The sequence below is a fragment of the Lissotriton helveticus genome, chromosome 2_2 (genome assembly GCF_964261635.1).
Source record: "Lissotriton helveticus chromosome 2_2, aLisHel1.1, whole genome shotgun sequence".
Taxonomy (NCBI): Eukaryota; Metazoa; Chordata; class Amphibia; order Caudata; family Salamandridae; genus Lissotriton; species Lissotriton helveticus.
Window position 1 is genome coordinate 445,564,545 of NC_136060.1, and position 14,273 is coordinate 445,578,817.

Here is a 14,273-nt window from a genome sequence, read left to right on the forward strand (position 1 = left end):
CCCTTCTGGGGAGGGTGTATGTTTCAATGCCAGGGCAGGCCGCGTGCTCCTTTTGTTTGTTCTGGCTCTGTTTTAAAATGCCTGGTGTTCAATGGGCAATCTGTCCTCTTGGGGAGGGCAGATTAGGTGTCAATACCATTATCCACCCCCCACAGGGGCAGAAAGTCTACTGGCTGCGGGGTGGGGAGGAGCATGACCCCATGCCCAGGGGGTGCCTCCCCTTCCCCTGCAAAAATACTGCATAAATGTAGTCTCTGGTGTCTAGTGGGCTTTCTGCCTCTTGGTGGGGATGAATATGGAGATAATTTCCCCAAACCACCTGAGGGGGTCAGAAAGACTGGCCTTTTAGGACGACGCATGACCCATAGTGGGCAGCCCCAACCCCATATTTATTTTTATACTAGACCCTGGTGCCTAGTGGGCTTTCTGTCCACCCAGGAGGGGGGCGATCAGGGGTAATAACCCCATTTGCCCCCACAGGAGGGCAAAAAGATGGTCTGTCCTCTTGCTGGGGTGAGGGCCTGGCCATGACCATAGTTCGTATCCCCCACCATTATATATATATATATATATATATTAAAAAACGACCTTGTTGTCTAGCGGAATTTCTGCCCTGTGGAGGGGGGTGGATTGGGGCAATCACCCCATCTGCACCCTGTCAGACTGTCAGCATATTTCTTTAGGGGTGGGGGCATGGCAATGCCCCACCCCATATTTATTTTTTATAGTCCCTGGAGTCTAGTAGGATTTCTAGGGGGTGGGGGCAGAAAAATGGTCTATCCAGCCGATGGTTTGGGGGTCAAGGCCATGTCCATGTTAGACAGCCTCCACCCCTATATTAAAAAAAGAAATACATCCCTTTGTGTCTAACGGGCTTTCTGCCCTGTGTGGGGGAATTGGGGGGAATCAGCACTCGAGAAGGAGGGGGGGCAGAAAGTCTATTAGCATACGTATTTAGGGTTACGGGCATAGCCAGGCCCATAGTGGATAGCCCCACCCCATCTTTATTTTGTTATTGTCCCTGGAGTCTAGTGGGATGTCTGCCCCCCCAGAGGGGCAGAGAAACTTCTTTTCCACCTGATGGGTTGGGGTTGAGGCTATGTCCATGATAGGCAACTCCCATATTTATATTTTCATAAAAAAACACATTCCCTGGTATATATTGAACCCCCTTCCCCAGGGGGTGGGGGTGGCAGAATGGGACATTCACTGGCATCTGCCCATTTGGGAGGTTTGCAGAGGCAGAAAGACTGTCACCATATTTATTCAACACCTTGGCTAGCTCATTACCCATCTTTAGCCCTGATGTCAATTCCATGGAAGAGAACATCTCTGAGTGGCTACTATCGGCAAGTAATGTACATGTTCCGCTTGTTACATTTTCCTGCGCCCCCACTCAGACGCCCACAAATGGTTCACTGCCGATCTCAAAAAACAAATACTCGAGCTGCATCAAAAAGAGAGAAAATGGAGACTAAGATACTCCATAGAAGACAAGAAGCAATTCTCGAAAGCTCAAAGAGAGTATAAAAAAGCCATTGTGGATACTAAAGCGGCTTACTTCTCTACTAGAATACTAAATGACCACAACAAATCTAAGGAAATCTTTAAGATAGTGAATGACCTGTGCAACGACTAGAGAACATTGCCCAAACAGGCACCTACTCAAGAGCTTTGTAAATCCCTGAACAATTTTTTCCTGGACAAAATCCCCACCATTAAAGCCAGCATCCCTAACACCGCCAGCATGGAACCACTGGAAGATATATCCAGCAACCAATCCACACTAGACCTCCTTCCACCTATTTGTCCTAAAACATCATTAGAGCTAATGACTCGTGTTAAATCAGGGTCGCCTAATGACAGTTGTCCACCTAATGTCTTAAGGGACATCTTCTCCGTCATGCCTCATAGTGTACTCCCTTTCCTCAATGAGTCACTCGCTCAGGGCAAGGTTCCCAGCGCTTTCAAGAATGCTACGGCAGTCTCCCTCATTAAAAAACCAGGGGCCGACCCCTCGAATTCCTTGAACTACCGTCCTATATCTCTCCATCCATTCCTGGCCAAGATCCTGGAGGCCCATGTGGCCAGGTGCCTCTCCAGCTTCATTGAACAATCAGACTACTTAGAGCCAAATCAAGCTGGCTTCTGTCCGGCGCACTAAACTGAGGCTGTGATCCTCGCAGTCCTGGACACTCTCAGAGCTAATGCGGACGAATCTATGACATAATATCGACAGACAGAATATCTACATACAAAAATATCGACACAAAAATATCGAAATCAAAAATATCGGAGTCCTATCTTCATAAAGGTAAGTACAAAAATATCGAAAAATTAATATCGTAGTACAAAAATATCGAAAATAAAATATCGTTTTTTTAAATATATTAATAATAATGTAAAAATAATTTTAAAATACATATAAATTTACAAATATTAAATAAAAACATTAAAACATAATTAAAAAATTAAAACTAATACATATACATTTAAAATAAATTAAAAACTCTACATATAAATTAACGCAAAAACTATTAAAACGCATGTATTTACAACGCATACCATTACAACGTAAGTATTCGTAAGTATATATTACTTTTTTTAATTTAAAAAAATTGAAAATGATATAATTTAATTTAATATAATTTAATGTAATTTAATTTTTTTAATTTCATTTAATTGATTTAATTTAAATTTAATTTTATTTTATTTTTACCCTGTACCGCTGTACCCCAAAAACCCAAAACTGACCCTGAACCCTAAAAATTTACCTTTACCCAAAAACTGAAAACTGACCCTGAACCCTAAAAATACCCATTTACCCAAAAACCCAAAACTGACCCTGAACCCTAAAAATACCCCTTTTCCCAAAAACTGAAAACTGACCCCGAACCCTAAAAATACCAAAAACCCAAAACTGACCCTGAACCCTAAAAATACCCCTTTACCCAAAAACTGAAAACTGACCCTGAACACTAAAAATACCCCTTTACCCAAAAACCCCAAACTGACCCTGAACCCTAAAAATTTACCTTTACCCAAAAACTGAAAACTGACCCTGAACCCTAAAAATACCCATTTACCCAAAAACCCAAAACTGACCCTGAACCCTAAAAATACCCCTTTTCCCAAAAACTGAAAACTGACCCTGAACCCTAAAAATACCAAAAACCCAAAACTGACCCTGAACCCTAAAAATACCCCTTTACCCAAAAACTGAAAACTGACCCTGAACACTAAAAATACCCCTTACCCAAAAACCCCAAACTGACCCTGAAGCCTAAAAATTTACCTTTACCCAAAAACTGAAAACTGACCCTGAACCCTAAAAATACCCATTTACCCAAAAACCCAAAACTGACCCTGAACCCTAAAAATACCCCTTTTCCCAAAAACTGAAAACTGACCCTGAACCCTAAAAATACCCCTTTACCCAAAAACTGAAAACTGACCCTGAACACTAAAAATACCCCTTTACCCAAAAACTGAAAACTGACCCTGAACACTAAAAATACCCTTTTACCCAAAAACTGAAAACTGACCCTGAACCCTAACAAAAAATTAAATATATTAGCACATTAACTCTAAATAATTTAATTACATAATTAATATTATTTAATTACCAATTAATTATTAATTAACAATAACAATAAAGTAAATATATTAGCACATTAACTCTAAATAATTTAATTACATAATTAATATTATTTAATTACCAATTAATTATTAATTAACAATAACAATAAAGTAAATATATTAGCACATTAGCTGTAATTAATTTAATTTACTAATTAATATTATTTTCCCCCAATTAATTAATTAACAATAACAAAAAATTATATATATAAAAAATTACTCTAATTAATGTAACTAACTAATTCATATGAATTAATTACCAATTAATTATTAATAAAAAATATGTACAAAATTATATTAATTAATTAACTAATTAATATTAATTAATTACCAATTAATTATTAATTAAAAATATTTACAAACATATATTAATTAATTAATTATTATTAAATTACTTCCCACCCTATTCCCCTATAAACCCACAACCCGCTCTGATACTAAAACGCAAAATGTAAACAAATTTACAAATTTTCAAACATACATTACAAAACATGTTTAACAAACATATAAACAACATAATAAAATACATAACACTAAACAAAATTTCAATAATAGTAAATTTCGATATTATTAACATACATACCTTAAAAAACGATATTCTGTCTGTCGATATTTTACACATCGATATTCTATACCATCGATATTAAAACTTCGATATTAATGTATATCGATATTTTAATCTCGATATTTTGTCTCACTACCAATGCGGACAAGGGTGTTCACCAGGCTCTGGTGCTCCTGTATCTGTCGGCTGCGTTTGACACGGTTAATCATAACATCTTGTTGAACCGTGTCGAACAGGCAGGCCTGCGAGGGCCCGCACTCAGCTGGATTAAATCTTTCTTAGCTGACCGCACACAAGCAGTAAGGCTCGGAACTTTCACCGCCCCCAAGCTCACCTCCACATGCGGGGTCCAACAGGGCTCCTCTCTGTCCCCGTTACTGTTTAATCTTTATCTCAGGCCCCTGATCCACTCGTTAAAAAACAGAAAGATCACCATTTTTAATTATGCAGACGACCTTCAGCTCATATTCCCACTGGACTCTCCCGATTCCGCTGCTGAATTTCAAGCTATTATACTTAATATCCAGCGCTGGATGGATCTGAACCACTTGAAACGTACTCAACCCAGGCAAGACAGAATTAGTGCTGGGAAGAGCGAGATCTGGTGGGGTCCGCACCACTGGCCGGCCGAACTTGGGCCACCCCCTATTCCCTCCCCTTCAGTGAAAAGCCTAGGGGTTACCATCAATGCAGATCTCTTGCTCATACAGTTGGTGATAGCTCTGGTCCTCTCGCGGCTTGACTTCTTGAATTCAATCTACATCGTACTGCTGTTGTGTCTACTTAAACACGTACAAATTGTCAAGAACCAGGCACCGAGACTTATCCACAAACAGCCTAAATGGTTGTCAGCCAGACCCGGGCTGCTGAGACTCCACTGGCTACCGATGGCCCAACGGGTAGCCTTTAACCGCATGCGCGCTAGCGGAATTCTGCTCGGGTGCTGAGATTTTTAAAAACGCATGTTTCATGACTAGCTGGGCTCGTCATGAGCGTGCGAGGAGGCTACCTCATGACGAGCCCAGCTCGTCATGAGCGTCGAAGGGGTTAAGACTGGATGCTTAGCCTTTAAGGCCCTGCACGGTAGAAGCCCCAAATTCATTGGTAGCATGATCATAAAGCACGCACCTCAGCGAAGCCTACGATCGGCTCACCTCCACCTGTTAACCATCCCCACCTTCAAACGTAAACGGCAAGGAGGTTGCCGTTTCTCCTACCTCACCCCTAAATTCTGGAAGTCTCTTCCCCTGGCACTCAAGGGTTGTGATAACCTCCTGGGCTTCAGGAAAGCTCAGAAAACCTGGTTGTTTGAGCAAGCCTACACATAGTCATTCCGCGGCGACACTTCCCATGGTTAACGCCATGAAACCTCCGGGTGACCGTGCGCTCGAGAAGTTTTTATTAACATAACATGACATAACATTAGGGGTGGAGGCATGGCCATGACCATAGTTACAGCTACCACCCCTATATATATATTTTAAAATTCTCATGGTGTCTAGTGGGCTTTCTGCTCCCCAGGGGTGCATATCGGTGGTAATCCCCTAGGAGGGGCAGAACGATTGAAATAATAAAATTGTTGTGGGGAGGCACAAGCCATTGCCGAAGGGGTCACTGCTCCCATTCCTGGTGGCTAGTGGGTGGATCCTGGCTTGGATCGCTGTCCTGTGGCAATCCCCAAGCAGGGATCCGCTAGGCAGAGTTACAATTGGAAAGGGGAGATCCTCTCCTTTTCAACGATACCTCCTCCAAGAGAATCACTGTTCAGGGGCCGAAGATATAGCCCAGAGTACTGATTCAGGGCCAGTAAAAGAAGACTATAGGGTCATTTTACTTTCACTTTCACTGTAATGATGTCAGCGCACCCTGCACGACAATCGTCATTACAGTAAAAAACAAACAGTGGCAATTCGAGAGCTATTGTTAATGTGTTTTAGCCACATTGAATAGCAGCACAGCTGCTGTTCATCATGGCTGAAAGCAAAGTAAAAAAGCTTGCAGCCTCAGGCTACTGACGTTTAGAATGGTTGTAGGTGTGAGTGTGGGAATTAACTTGGTGCGTATTAATGTTTTAATTGCGCAATCGTCACAACAAATAAAAACATCCGCCTTTTTTAAAATGCACTCCAAAGTGTTCCGCCAGAAACCACCTTTTTTGTTGTTATATACAGCGTAAACTTGACCGAAAGGTATCAGAGCACTGTACATGAGCAACAGTTGCATTCATTCATTTTTTGGAATGGACAAAGTGATTGATCCAGAATCACAGGATGTTGAGCTGACGCTGTGCCTCGAACCTGATTCTCCAGAATCGAAGTCGGCCCACCAAGCAGTTATGCCACATCCTCCCCCAGTTCTTATCAAAGGAAGCATAGGGGAACAGTAAAGAAAAAAGCTTTTAACAAACTAGGAGGCAACCTTTTCCACAGTACACACATAAAAAAATCACATCAGCCAAACAAGTAGTATTGTATCCTTGATGGAAGTTTAAAGCATTGATGTGACTGAATCTTGGTCATAAATCAGACTTAAGGAGTGTGCATTGAAATCTGACTCATGTTGCAGAGGCACCGCGCTGTCGTGTGCAGCTGTTATCAAAGAGGAGGTGTAAGTCCAGGGAGCAGTAAAGCACACCGTATAGTTTGAACAGTAAAGCGAACAACTGGATATCACTGAAGCAACATTCCAGTGGCATGCTCAATCGTAAATAAAACGAGCAAGTCAAGGGAGCAGTAAAGCGCGCCACACAGTTGGAATGGTATTTGGAGGGGGGTTAGGAGACGGAGCAGGTAAAAGCACAAACACTGTGTAGAGTGCTGAAAACAAAGGAAAAAGGTAGGTCCTAATAACGGGAGCAGTGGATGTTGACAAGTACTTGGTCCATGATCTGGGGGGAGTGCCAAGAATTAGCTGACCGGTCTTTGGTTTTTTTTTTTGCAGAGTTTTATATAGTGCGAACTAGACCCGAACTGAATCAGGTATCAGAGCGCTTTACACAGCACCAGTTACGTTACATGAGGACACGCATTCATTTTTAGGCACGGGGAGATTAAGTGATTTGCCCAGAATCACAGGAGGTTTTTGGCGTCGTTACCGAGAGTCGAACCCAGATCCCCAGGTACGAGGTCGAGCGCCCTTGCCGTTAGACCAACTCCTCTCTGTCTCACCTCTGCCTTTGAGCTGCTTAGCGCCAGGATGCCTGCAAGGTGATAGTGCGCTCTATAAATTGAATAAATAAATAAAATAAATAAACACAAGAAGAGGCATGCCATGGACAAATGGTGAAAAAGAATTTGAAACAGATGTTGGAACGAGCATATGAAAAGCCTGTAGGTATCATGAGGCCCACACATGTAACACAACATGTCTCTTCGCAGAGGGCTCCATTCAGCCCAAGGTCAATGAATAGCAGTCAGATACAGGCCCGGACTGGCCGTTGCAGGCACCGGGCAATCCCCCGCTCGGCCGCGAGGGTGGGGGCCGGTTTTGTTACAGGGTCGTTTTTTGCACCATAGCTGCAAAAACGGCACTGTAACAAAATCGGCCGAAAACCGGCCCTAGCAAAGAGCGCGGTCGCACCCCCCAACCCCCCGGGGGGGGGTGGCGGCCGAGCACTTTGCCAGGGCCGGTTTCGTTTCCCAGTCCGGCCCTGGTCAGATATGAGAGATTCTGGGGACACACTTCACTTTCTACTGGGGTGCGGGGGTGTGGTTAAGTCACTGAGTGTAAATACTGTTAATGTCTTACAGTACAGCTGCTCATTCATAAATATCTCGAAGAGTGGCCCTATAAAATATTTCCGTACAGCAAGTACGTTCCTCTCCCTTAGAAATCAGTGAGCCCTTAGCTTGAACCTACCCCCAGTGAGAAGGCATCCGAGACCCAGCATACTTCCTTATGGTAGGTAGAATTTGAGATTATCTAGATGGTACTTATCAGGAGACATACAATGGCAAGTCAAATTGTGTCCAGCCTACAATTTTCTGGGCCCACAGCCATCACATAGAAAGGGGAAAACACACTCACTAGCCACAGGTGCTCTGAAGTCACAGAAGCCAGTGAAATCAAAGAATATATAGATTCAAGAGAAGGTCCCAACCAGCTGCCACATCCCCACTACAATTAAACATCAGCAGAGCCCCCTCCCCACTCATTAATTAGGTTACCACTGCCACTGTGGGAATCTTAGAGTTAATATTATAAGATCTTGAAAAACTTTCATTTGAATGGACAGAAACTCTATAAATCCTGGAGTAAACTACTTTTGATCTGGGGCGGCTCCTCCATAATGGCGGAGGAGCGTCGCCCCATTGGTAAGTCAGTGAGCAGACTATCAAATGACCGCGGACTGACTGAGATGATGCCAGCAGTGTAGGGCTGGCCGGGGCCTGGCACAGCAGGGTGGAGTTGTAGGCGCAGTGTAAGTGTGGATGTCTGTATGGCCGGCTGTCTTAGGCCTGCCAAACAGACATGCGCACTTAGGTTTCTCCAACCCAACTGTGTTACACAGCGAGCTTGGAGAAAATCACAGGTGCTTAGGCACCGTCTGAGCGGTGAACCACGCCGCTCAAACCAATCCTGGCACTGCTCTCATAGCATGAGAGCAGCACCGGGATAGGTGCGGAGCCTGTGCCCCAGTGCATGCTGGGACTCGAGGTAAGATTTATTTTTGAATTATTATTCCCCCTCCACTTCACTACTACGGCAGGCGCCACTGCATTTGATGAAGTCACACACATGTTGGATAGGTGTGCCATGATTTTGAGGTCATGGCTTTTCAGTTCTATAAGATGATCATTGAGTGGACCTTTAAAGCACAGCAGGTGGATGAAGACAACTGATGCAGAAACAGAGCAAATCTGTCAAACAATTGTCGTGACTTGAGGACAAGAGGCTGGCTACATCATAAAAGAAAGGCGAGCACTGACACCGACATAGACGTACAGACTGTTGCTGCAGGGCGCAGCCAGATGCTTTGTAATGGCCGCGTGGCCAGATTGGATCCATATCATAGAACTGACTGTTTTTGCCAAAATAGGATCCCGCGAAGCAGGAGCGACTTCCCGCTGTACATACCGATGCAGCCTACAGCAGCCAGATACTTTGTACCAAATTCATTAATTGACTCTAATTGAACAGATTTCTCTGTTGAAAGACTGCCAAGGACAGGATCCAGAAATAGTATTAGCTGCTGTAGACATGTAGACACTTTGCTAACTCCAGCCATACACTGACTCGGCCGATTTGAAAAGATAAAGCAAAGCCATTTACTAAGTGGGGTGGTAGCACTTCTTAACTTTTGATGACTACTTGCAGACTGTGGTAATCAGATCTGACAATAATGGATTGAAGATCATTTTAACACATGGCAATTGTCCTAATGAGAAATCTATGACATTTCTGAATTGAAACACCAAACCTTAATGCACTACTGGTTTATGTTGAATTGTAAATACACATTCCAATATGAGCACTGTACAGTCTGCACCCTAAGTATTCTATATGCCAGTAGCACAATATATGAATAGATTACACAATTTCTTAGAAAAGAGATGACACTTGTGTTTTTATTTTGCCCATGGTGGTTAAATGAACAAAATGCAAATCAATTAATGATTTAACTAAAAGAGGCTTAATTTATGTGAAATTAGTCTGCAAAAACGACTCCCATGGGGCCCCGGTGATTCTCTATTCGATATTGACGTCATGGAATTCTTTACAAGTAAAACAAACACAATTATAAACAAGTCCTTTTGAGAAGGAAACACAAGAACATCGATTTATTCAGCAAAATAATCATTTGTTTATTAGGAATGTATGTGACACAGCGTCATGGCACAGAAGTAGCAGGGGATAAAAACGAAGAAAAATATAATGGAAGCATGATGCGATCTAGCAGACAGTACAAAGGATTCGGCCGCTTCAACAGAAATATAGAAACATCTAAGGACATTGAATTTCGGATTGACTAGCACCATCCTAAGTAGAGTTGTTTAGGTTCTGCAGTTGTCTCTGTTTCTGCTAAGTGAGTAGTCCACCCCCATTTTATTTGTTTGTAGCCACTTTGGTGGATCAGGTGTGAGTTTTAAAAAAGGAATGTGTTCCAGTATACTTTATGCACCATCTATATATATATAAAAACGAAAGTATGTCTGTCTGTTTGTCCTTTATGCATTACTACACCATTCATCCGATGGCCGTGAAACTTTGGGAAGTTGTTGAGTACACTCCCGCGAAGGTTTCTGGCATAATTTTGTTTTAAAATATCGCCCCCCCAGGGCCCTCATAATCTTTCGAATGCTGATGTACGCACCAGACGGAAAAACAACAAATCGTGTATCCACAAGCACTCGAATAAATAAATAGAATTAAAACAGCATTCATCCCATCGCCAGGAAACTTTGGGAAGTTGTTGAGTACTCTCCAGCGAAGGTTTCTGGCATAATTTGTTTAAAATATCGGCCCCCCAGGGCCCTCATAATCTTTCGAATACTGATGTACGCACTACACGGAAAAACAAAAAATCGTGTCTCCACAAGCACTCGAATAAATAAAGAGAATTAAAACGACACTTTGAAATGTTTTCCATATTAAAATGAATACGTTTCAATACAAATGACACAATGTAAATTGAATGTTATCATAACGAGTTTCCTTGAATTTCCTTTCTTCGGTGATCGCAGCAACGTGTGACGGGTAAGCTAGTTTACAATAAATTGCGATCTTTTTTCTTCGAACATACTGTTGACATGTTTCAACACTGGTTTCACCTGGTTGCATTTCAGCGAGATTGCACATTCTACGACTGATGCTCAGCACTAGCAGTTTGGGAGTGAGGGAATTTAGATGAATTGCCCCATAACAAAGGCTCTTATCACTTCCATCAACTGGTAGGTTTTAATGTGTTACATAACACTGAAGATGGCAAATGAATGCACTTAGTCGCTGCCATATTTTTAGGTTTGAAAAAAAGTTCAAAATTGGTACCAATACATTTTTTTTTCTGTGGGGTCATTTGGAATATTTAACTGAAAGTTTATGAGGATGTGCACCTCCCAATATCTTAACAACAGATTTTGCTTCATATAGACAGAGTACATTTCTTTCATGTAGTTGTTTTTTGTGTTCTAGACTAGGGTTGTGTAAATTTGCAAACTTTAGACCTCTCGGTTTCATAACTGTTTTTGAAAGGTTTGCCAGCTTCACAAGCCTCTGAACTAAGTTTAGAAACAAACAGGGGCAGAGAAGTCAGAGGGCACTGTGCTTCAGTTGGAACGTTCCTTCTTCTGAATAGAACTGCGAAGACACCTCCAGCAGCTGGTAGCCTTTGTTTTCAGTTTCTCTGCACACCTCTCCTTTCTCCACAGCTGGAAGTGTTAAGATAGGACTGTAGGGCAAATGGCATCAAAGAAAAGGATGTCACAAATGCCAGGAGGTGGCAATTTTGTTTCAACCCTGAAGCTGATGCCAAGGGAGCCCTGAGTGGCAGCAGGAAAATGCAGTTACCTTCAGCCTGAAGTGCTTTCTGCGTTTGAAAGGCCATCCAGCTGCATAGGAGTAAAGTAAAACAAGACCATGGGCAAAGGCTGGGAACATTGCATTTCTTCACAAAGTGTAGAGTACCATGTCTTCGCCAACTATGCGGACATAGGGATGGGGCGGCTCCTCCGTTGGAGCGGAGGAGAGTCACTGTACTTTAAAATTCCCTACCCACCCAAGGCATCAGAGATGAAAAATAAAATGGGGGTGCGGACATCGCTTCAGGTAAGTTTTATTTTTGTTTATATTTTCTGCGCGAACCTTCCTCTCTCCCCGTAGATGCCAGCCGCCACTGCATAGGGATTCACCTCACGCACTCATAATCTAAACACACTGGCCCTGATCACAAGTTCAGAGATTTTTGCAGGTTTGTCTGGGCAAGATTTGTTATTTCTCAGGCATTCTGGAAAGAATTCCAATTCCACAATGTTTTTTTTGTTTGTTGATAGTGGATTTATTTGTACTCTATTCATAAGAGTAGGTGAAAGAGAAACAGCCAACACGTGTTTCGCCCCATTACATGGCCATCCGGCCTGGGGCTTCCTCGGGGTGGGTAAGTATTAGATAAAGTCTATCAGCGTCGTCGTTCAGTAAAACTTCTCGGACATTCTCGAAATTCTAGGCCGACGTACCGATGTGACCAGACTGCCATATTTCGCCATAGCATTATGCCTAGAATTTCGAGAATCTCGGAGAAGTTTTACTGAGACCTTTATTTGATATGATGTCCATATGCTTTTATAAGAGTCATGTGGCAGTTTGTGTATAAAGAGCACAGAAAGAGCATAACAGAGAAGCACAACTTTAAGTGTATCTTGTTTCTTATGGTTAAGTACCATGGTTTGATCGGGTGGATGCCATACAAAACAAGTGCCCATCACAAAATGCACACAACCACGCAGATACGTGTTATAAGGCATGGCCGAAGTGGGCAATCGTCTAGGGCCCCCACCTTCCAGGGGGCACCTGGATATAGAACATTTCTGTCTATATTTCCTATGTCTATTTCCTTATTCAAACCTTTAGCAAATAATTCATTATTGTTTGGCCGCTCAAGAAAAATTGGATGATAAAATTCAAAATGTTTCTTGCGCAGGGCACCCAAAATCCTTAAGATGACACTGAAACCACGTGCAAAAAATAAGGATATTACACCCCAAATTACCATATTGATCACTGCACAAAAAGTAATTATAATACTGGGAAATGCTCCTCGATTTTGATTCAAATCAATCACCAACCTGCTTCCCATGTTGAAACATAAGGGTAAAAAGCTTGCTGTAGAATGCTAGGTTGGATTTCGCGTCCATACAACACCAATATATGCAGATGCTGGACTGTTCTCATTACTTCAGCCAGCCAGGAGATTTATAGCTGAGAGCGTGTTGTGTGGGAGACATAAATTGCAGCAAGTCCCTCACAACTCTACTGGAGGGATCACAAACACCGGTGTGGTCAATAAAGCATTTAAGCCTTTAGTGCCGCGTGGGATGCTGCAGATTATTTTTAAGTCCCTCACAGCCTAAGAATATCTTTAATGTGATGTTAACAGAAGGTCTTACAGCATAAGTAAGCCATATGAAAAGGCCGTAGCTGCACTGAAAATAGCAGCACAGTGCAAGACATTTAAAATTTAGATTGGTTTGTCAAATGCTTTCAATTAATTTGCACAAACACACAATATACTTCCCCAATTACTCTGCAAACATCAATCCACAAAGAGCATCACTGATCTACCTATATCTTTATTTGTGACGCGACATCTCTGTGACTCATAGCTTTGAGCCTCATTATGATGTCGGACAGTAGCGGTCCGGAACCGCATGACCAAAAGTGGTAGGTTCGACCGCACAATTAGGATGTGACGGCCAATAAGGTGGTCTGAAACATCCATTTTGCTATGGAAGTTTATGCGGCGGGCGGAAAAGGCCTGCAGCAAAGTCTGCCAAAGTAAAAGGGATGTTTGGAAACATTCCTGCACCTTGAGATGTTTCGGGGTGCACCACGCTGCCCCCCAGACCCTACAGGAAATGGTCAGGGGGAAGGGGGCAATGGTAGGGGCCCCCGAGTAACTTTCCGACAGTGTTTCCATAACGGAAAGGCCGACATGGAAAGGCTGTTGGAAACCGTCATCGTAATCCCGACGTCGGAGCCGAGGATGGCTCTGCCACCTTCATGGGATTACAATGCTGCTGATCTTCAGATTGGCTCTGTGAGCTCGCCGGAAGAGGGGAGTAGTCCCCCCTTCGGTTTCTCGCCCACCGGCATCATCGGAATACGGCAGTCGGAGGGAAACTCTTGATGTTGGGCAGAAACCCTTCGACAGACTGTGGGAGGCTTTCCGCCCGACATCGAAATCAGGCCCTTTATGTATCTCTGCTGTTCAAGGCTTTTCTCATTGGTGCATACTGACTCTCCAACGTGACAATAAGTGTGCCTATAAGTGGTCTCTCAGGCACATGCATCAAAGCCAATTGCATTCGCAAACGGTGTGAAACACAATTTTCGGCCGTTTGCGAATGCAATTGAC

The 14,273-nt window shown here is 42.9% G+C and overlaps 1 protein-coding gene across 1 annotated transcript in view; it reads right to left on the reverse strand.

The window, feature by feature from the left end:
• CTNNA2 (catenin alpha 2) overlaps positions 1–14,273 on the reverse strand; it is a 2,858,593-nt gene that overhangs the window by 1,474,705 nt on the left and 1,369,615 nt on the right. The window lies entirely within an intron of this gene.